The sequence below is a fragment of the Mycteria americana genome, chromosome Z (genome assembly GCF_035582795.1).
Source record: "Mycteria americana isolate JAX WOST 10 ecotype Jacksonville Zoo and Gardens chromosome Z, USCA_MyAme_1.0, whole genome shotgun sequence".
NCBI lineage: Eukaryota > Metazoa > Chordata > Aves > Ciconiiformes > Ciconiidae > Mycteria > Mycteria americana.
Window position 1 is genome coordinate 72,205,132 of NC_134396.1, and position 7,813 is coordinate 72,212,944.

Here is a 7,813-nt window from a genome sequence, read left to right on the forward strand (position 1 = left end):
AGCTGGAAACAGCTGTTCTGCAGAAGTGCTACACAGCGCGTGGAGAGCGGTGTCTGCCCCGCAGCCGGTTGTGTACTTCACGTGTGAGTGGCCCGAGTGCCTCTGCTACAGTACTGCTGCAGTGTTTGAGCTATGGCAATACTTAGCAGGCAGCAGCAACCTGCTTTATGTGAGGCTTTGCCTAGTACATCTATATAACCAGCTAGTGCAGTGATCTCCCTGTACAGCGCACAGGGACTGTGGAGCTCCTTGCTACCGGCTTCTCTGTGCCACTCCACCACAGCCATATAATAGACAGACATAGAAATCCCAGTCATGAAACACCCACTGTTTGCCTCTGGTGTTTTAGGGAGGATGTCTCCAAGTGAGGACTTTGTCATTTGGATCTTGCTGTCTTTTAGGATCTTGTCCATTATAGCTTTTACGCCGTGGAAGCAGTGCAGACTTGCTTTTCTGCAACTGGAGCTGAACAAGCCCAGCTGATTCAGGACTCGTAAGAAAGAGAAGGGCTGAAGCGCCTATTACTTGCCTTTCTTAGCTCCTCAGCCCTGCTGTGCTGGTCAGATGCGACAGCAGTTCTCACGTTGGAGGGGCTGCTCCCTTCGGCACTCTCCAGACAAAAACGCCTCAGGGTGTACGGGCTGGCTAGCTGCAATGGGGATAGCATATTGCACCCACTGGTCCAGCAGTGGGCACATTTGCCAGCAAAGTCCGAGGGGAGTTTTGCAGTATTTTTTATTGCATAAGTAGCAGCCTGGATTCAGCCCGTAGTTACCTGGGAACCTGGGCAGCAGCACAGACACGTCCCCTTCCATGTGACAGAGAGCACTCGTCACACGCTGATACGGGGTTAGAGTTGCCTTCACCCCAGCCTTCACTCCCCGCGTCTCTCTCCTCTCCCCACTAAATTCACCAGTATTGTTAGTGGACTGAGCCCGTGATTAGTCATCATGTGGAAGAAAAAATAGAATTGAATTTACAGTGGCAGTAAGTGTATATTCCGTCCCTTCCTTTCGGCTAGTCCTGTAACACACGAACACATAGCTTAATAGAGATGATACCGGGACTGATCACCCTTATTTAAAAGTAAGGAAGAGTTCTCCGTCCTCTTTCTGCTTTCCTAGTTCTTAATACTGATTATTGTTCTGTAGGATAAAAAAGAACTTAACTATTTAAAGTATTTATTAACTTTAACCATGTTGATTTTGATTTCAGGACATGTTCATTATCCCAAATTTTCCTTCATAATCATTATTTATTTTAAGGGTTTTACAAAAACATTGTTTTATTTGTATCGGTATTCAGTCCTTCCTCCTTTCACTCCTGTCAGCAACATTCAACTTAGATATATGATTTAAAATTCTCACCGATAGAGACATTTTTACCCACTCATAATTGTTATTCATTAAGGGCAAAATCCTTCAGACCTCATTCTGATAATACCTTAGGCTTCACTGAGAGCTTTTCATAAGTAAGTATTTGGGGATCTGGCTCTCAGCTATTTGCCTGTTACAGTTTTTGCCTCCAAAGGTCTAATGTCTCTGTGTAGGACGCTTTGTGTCCAATACGCTGCTCAACTATGGTTGTTTTGTTGTACCTTTACTTTTGAAATAGTCTCTGAAGTTTTGTTCTTTAGGAGAATAGATGTATGTTTATTTGACAGATGTACCTATATCTAACATGTTACTTAGTGCACAATCCAGATGTTTTTGCATGTATCGTAACTTACCTTTTGACCTGAGATTACTGCTTTGTATTGTTAGTAAGGCATATCAGGCAGGGTGTTGTGCCTATATGCTAATTAAACATTTTTTTTTCCTGAGTTTCAAGAGTCCTTACTGGTATCCGTTTATTTTTTTACCCCCCAATGGTGAATAATTAAATCTACTCCTTCTGAATTACTGAGTCTTTTAGAGAAACATGGGAGTGGCAGGGACAAGCCATTAATAACAAGGGCAAAAATCAGAGACAATTCTGGGTCTTTTTACTAGGAAAGAATGGTTTGAATTACTGCGTTTTGTTCTTTGTTCGCTCGTGCTGCATTGCAGCTGCTGTGGGCATCATTGGGAATAATGCTGATTTTAACTTGGAACAGAGAATGAAGCCTACTTCATACACAACTACAAATGCTGATCCACTGTGAATTGTACAGCATAAGTAACTAAATAAGACATGTAACAGATTAAACTGAACCAGCTGCACAACTCATTCTTCTTCCACTGAGGAAAGGCCCTCGCCTTCCACACCTTTATTCCCCTTATAGGAAGGTGCAAGTAGGTGGAGTTTACATATAATTTCAGAAGGTGTTTAAGGACTTCCCATTTCAATAGAATATTCCTTTAGGCAAAAGGCAATGAATTATATAAATAGAGAGTAAATAACATTGTCCCTAACTTCTTTATCCTGTTGTTTTGGGTTTGGACTTTTGTCTAAACATACCTAGCCTTCTCTTGGCTGGTGTCCTGCCCTGGATTTAAAGAAACAGCATAGCCACATTTTATACCCAAGTAAACACAGAAAACATTTTGTAAGTATGGTACGTCCCTCCTCTTGTGATAGGAAAACAAGTCACATGGAGATAAAATTACTTGCAAATTGAAGCAAAATAGTTAATAGAGTCTAAGACTACAAAACCAGGTCTCCAGCTTCTGTTATATGCTTTAATCACTGTTTACTGCTTTCCTTTGTTGAACCGGGTAATTAAGACAGAAAGATGCCTGTTAAATTTGTTTCAAGAATTAACATACTTTAAGTAACTAAACAGTAACGGCACATCAGGTCTGTCTAAGATGGAGATAAAGCAAGTGACGTATTAAAATCAGCATCTACTCAGTACTCTGTGACCTTGCAGTCACATTTTCTGCAATCTTTTTACATTTTTGGTGTTTCACCTAAAAACTGAAATTGACTGAGAGAGCAACTTACTCTTGAAGTTGTCAGATATTTTCAGGGCAAGAAAAAAAATCAAACTACTTGCCAAGCAGCTGTTTAAACGTACTGCAGGACAATTTTAATTTAAAGTTGTTTTTCCCACACTTTAAACCATTTTATTAACCTTATGCCAAAGAGCTGGCTGGCTGGCCTTGGCCCATCGATCCAGCCTGTCCACATCCCTCTGTAGAGCCCTCCTACCCTCAAGGCTAGGGGATTGCCCCAACCCAGGTGCAGGACCTTGCGCTTGGCCTTGTTGAACTTCATGGGATTTGCACAGGCCCACTGCTCCACGCCTGTCAAGGTCCATCTGGATGGCATCCCTTCCCTCCAGTGAATGAACTGCATCACTCAGCTTCGTGTCAGCTGCAGACTTGCTGAGGGTGCCGTCAATCCCACTGTCTGTGTCATTAATGAAGATACTAAATAGTATTGGTCCTAGTATGGACCCTTGAGGGACACCACCGGTTACTGGTTTCCACTTGGACATTGAGCCATTGACTGTAACTCTTCAGCCAGTTCCTTATCCATCTAACAGTCCACCCATCAAATCCATCTCTCTCCAATTTAGAGAGAAGGATGTTGTGGGGGACTGTGCCAACGGCCTTACAGAATTCCAGATAGATGACATCCATAGCTCTTCCCTTGTCTGCTGATGCAGCCACTCCATTGTAGAAGACCACTAGGTTAGTCAGCCATAACTTGTCATGTTGGCTCTCTCTCCTCAGCAACCTGCCTTCTATATGTTTTGACATGTTTTCCAGGAGGATCTGCTCCATGATCTTACCAGGCACAGTAAGATCATGGATTATTGTTTAAGAAGTATTTAGCAGGGGGGCAGCTGTTTTCTACTTTTTAGTATGTTGCAAGAACACAACGAAATACTCTGTAAAATGATAGATTCACTGAAATGATCAAATCTCTGAGGAAAGCTTGCAGCACACAGCCCTTTTTAATCTTGGCCATGAAGAAAGAGGGGGAAACTAGCTAGTACAGGCTGTTTAAAATCCTCAGCTCTGTGAAGAAAAACTGAAATTGGTCTTGACTGATTGTGCAAAGATAATGAGAATTGTGGAGACTGAACTATGCCTTGAAAGTTATATTCAAATGTTCTGGCCCTATCTGTGTATAGCCTAGAAGGCGTAAAATTTGAGACGAGAGCAGATTTTTGCTTGAAATTTCCAGTTTTGAAGAGGACTGAAACAGTCACTGGTGTTCATTCCAATTCCCTGACTGCTGGAGTGTTCCTCTGCACATGTGGGTTGGTAAATGTAGTAGCAGAAGCCATTTAAAATTTGTTTTTCTAGAGGTAGCAACTCCACTGTGTAAGCCTCTTTGAATCCAACACCACCCTACTGTACTAATGCTCATGGTGTGCACGTGCCTAGACCGATGGGTCAGAAACAGAGCAATAATTATTACTAAAGGCTTGTGTTCTCTCCCGCTACTCTTTCTGGAAGCTCTTCATTTATACAGATTGGGGACAATATGTATAAATCATGTCTAGATCCTAGATATGTTTCACATAAATCAAAAGTAGTAACTTTTCCAGCCAGAGAAGACACAAAGTCCTATCAATGCTTTATATTCTGCTCTAAATCTAAATATTTCATTTATTCAATTTCGTTTACTGTTAAAATTTCATCTTTAATGGGAGCGCCATCTGAAAAAGAGCACCTTTTTCTTTCTCTAACCATGCCTGCTGGAGTTTCCATGACAAAATATGCTGGATCAGCATGGTGGAAAGAGGGAAAGTGTCCAGAGTTCAACATATCTGAATATGTTTGTTGGCTGCGTTTCTCTTTCTCAAAAGAGTCATTACTCTTTTGAATTCCCTGACAATCACAATCTCAGAACTGACTAATTTCACCTTTTTGGTAATCTGAAATTAACTGCTGCATTTTCAGTACTACTTTATGAGGGGAGTAAGAATCCCACCTGTGGAAAGGCTAGTATTAGAGATCCAGGTCCATAGTTGGGGTGTGTTTTGAGGAGAAAGCAATGGCCTGCTGGATCGTGAGCCTCCGTTGCCAGCAGTGGCTGGCCCTGCGGCAGCAGCGGAAGAACAGAATGAATATCCTCCGCTGGGCTGGAGAGCAGAGGATGTCAAAGTCTCCTCTTGTGAAGCAGGAATGTTTGTTTGTAATCGTGCTCTCAACATATACCCTTGAGAGAAAACAGCATTTCAGTGAGACACAAATACGCTTTGTTTTAAATGAGGCAAAAGCTTCGCCAAAATGCCACGCAAGAGAAGCTTTTCAAAGGGCTGAAATTGTCTGAAACAGAATTGTTGCTGCTTTCATATGGATGATCTACACTAGACAATTCCTACCTTCAGTCTTGCTGCTCTAATTAAAAACATATACGTTGTGATACTGTGCAATGCAGTCTGCAACACAGCTGGCAAAAACAGTGTGATAACTTCTTAGGCAGTTGCACTGACAGCCACATGATTCTGTTGTAGGTATTTTGGATATTCCTGCTTTCCCAAAGGGTGAACTCCATTTTTAGGAAAAACTTTTCTCCTCCCTTTGGCCAGAAAACATACTTCTAATTATAGAGAACCTTTCCTATAGTATGTGGTGGATGTCCTGTGAAGAGCAACTTCAATAACTTAAAATAACTGGGGTTATTTTTAAAAGGTTGGTTGGATCTAGTTGAGCTCTTTATTTAGTAGACATGTATTAGCACCTTAAAGTGCCGTTCTCTGGAGTACTCATAACTGTAGGAGGACTGTTCTGTGCCTACTTATGCACTTGTTCATGGTGAATTTGTGCCCATGCTTAGCAACAAGTACTTGCTTAAATTCCATCAACTTCAGTGGGATGTAAGTTGCTGAATGCCACCTCAAAACAGAATGTTTTTCCAGTCTGAGATCTTAGTGACTGCATATACTCTATATAAAGCGGATATTGAATGTCCAGAGTCACAGGGAAATCTTAGTAAGAGGTCTTGTAACCATTTGGTCAGTAATTACTTTTATTCCCAAGATGGTATGCTTCACTGCATTATTCTAAGTCTGTCTTTAGGAATCTCGAGAATTAAAGACCCATCGAACTTGAAAACCAGTGACTGCCATTGCATCGAGGGCAAGCCGACTGCTAGCTTAAAGGATGTTGTGTGTAGTGGCTCTTTGCATCTCCACAATAGCAGAGCTCTGACTCCAACAGCAGGAGAGCCAGTGATTAGTATCCTTGCAAGCTCTTCAGAACAAACACGACATCCTCCAATTCCTAATTTGACACAGATACTGAGTAGAATAACTAGGCTTCTAATTTCTGTCCTGATCCCTTTGATTACTAATAAAATATTTCCCACATATGGAAATTTGACTTTATAGCCATTTTCTTTGAAAGAAATGTGCTAATCAGAAGGGCCTTCCCATAAACCAAAATTACCTTCATCTGGTCCGTACAGGTGACTTCTCTGTTCAGCACCTTCCACAACAAACTCCAGTGGGGCACAAATTACTGCTGAATTTCAGCTGAACTCCCTGTGCAGGGACAGATGGCATTAATATGAATAGCAATTGAATTAACACTCAGCTACTGCTACCTCCCCGGCACAAGCAATGAAACTAAGACAGCATTTTAATTGGGAGATTTCACATAAATATTTAGGTTAGATAGAGATGAAAATAGGGCATTATTTATGGATGGTTCTTAGCATCCCAGCTGTTTCTGTAGCTGAGTTCCTCACAAAATAGATCAAAGAACAGTAGTAAGACCAACCTATTAATGATATATTCTTCAGAAATCATAAGGGAACTTGCTAACACTGGTTGCCAAGTGTTTGCGGTGTTAGCTAGCAGGCTGAGTTTTGTTTGCATCTTCTGTTCTTCCAGGCTCTGAGCTGGAAAGTAGCTTAAACATCTGTGTAAGCCAGCAAGGCACTTCATGGTATCACCTACTTTGAGGTGTTTGTCTGTTCAAGGGCTTTATGAAAAAGGCTGCCTTTAGTCAAAAATTTAAACTGAGGTACGCGCCTCAGTTGTGAGCTGCTGAACCGGAGCGTGGGGGCTGCGTGGCTGACAAAGAGATGACAGCCGCCACAGAAGAAGTGCTAGTACACAGAACTCTGCGTTAAATGCGGGCTGGGGGGCTTACAGCTGGAGCAAAAGACGTGACACAGCCACAAAGGAGCTCTCGCCGAGTACCAAAGGAAAAGCTGGATGCTGTTTTCTCTGTCAGTTCCTGCACAGGGGCGGATTTGTTGTGCTCATATTTCTGTACTCATGTTACCTCAAGAGATCCTCACTTGCAATTTTTTTTTCTATCAATACCAGAAACATAGTGTTGTGTTGATAAAAAGCAGGTGTGGTAAAGAGGGGGTGTTTCAAATACTTGGTAGTCCAGATGCATTGATCTGGAGTGGCTGTTTTGGTTTTAATTATGGTGGGCGTGCATGGCTCTCATTAATCCAAACAAGTCATGACATTTTGGGGGAGACATGTCTATGTTTTGTGAAGTTTCAAAAATCTGAGATTTGGGTTTAGGAAATTGCTATGTATATTTCAAGGAATATTAAATGTACAAAGAAAAAAGCATTTAAAAGTCTTGGATTTTTAAAAGCTGCACAGTACTGGCCTCTGTGTTCCTCTGTCAGCCTCAATAAATGTTCAGCTTAGGTAAGGAGCAGAGCTAGGTGAATGAAATCGATTATTCTTTTTGCTTTCTGAACCACCGCATGTTATTTCTTCCAGTACTTTACTACTATGTAGCTATAGCAATTCTAAATGGGAGGCTTCAGATATCCTCCTTTTACATTTCACATTTCTGGACTCCTCTGCCTTACAAAGAGTCAAGAACTAATGTCGTGAATTAAAAAGTAAGGGGGGGGGGGGAGGAATGCCCACTGTGATCTCAGCTCATTTTGGGTGCCG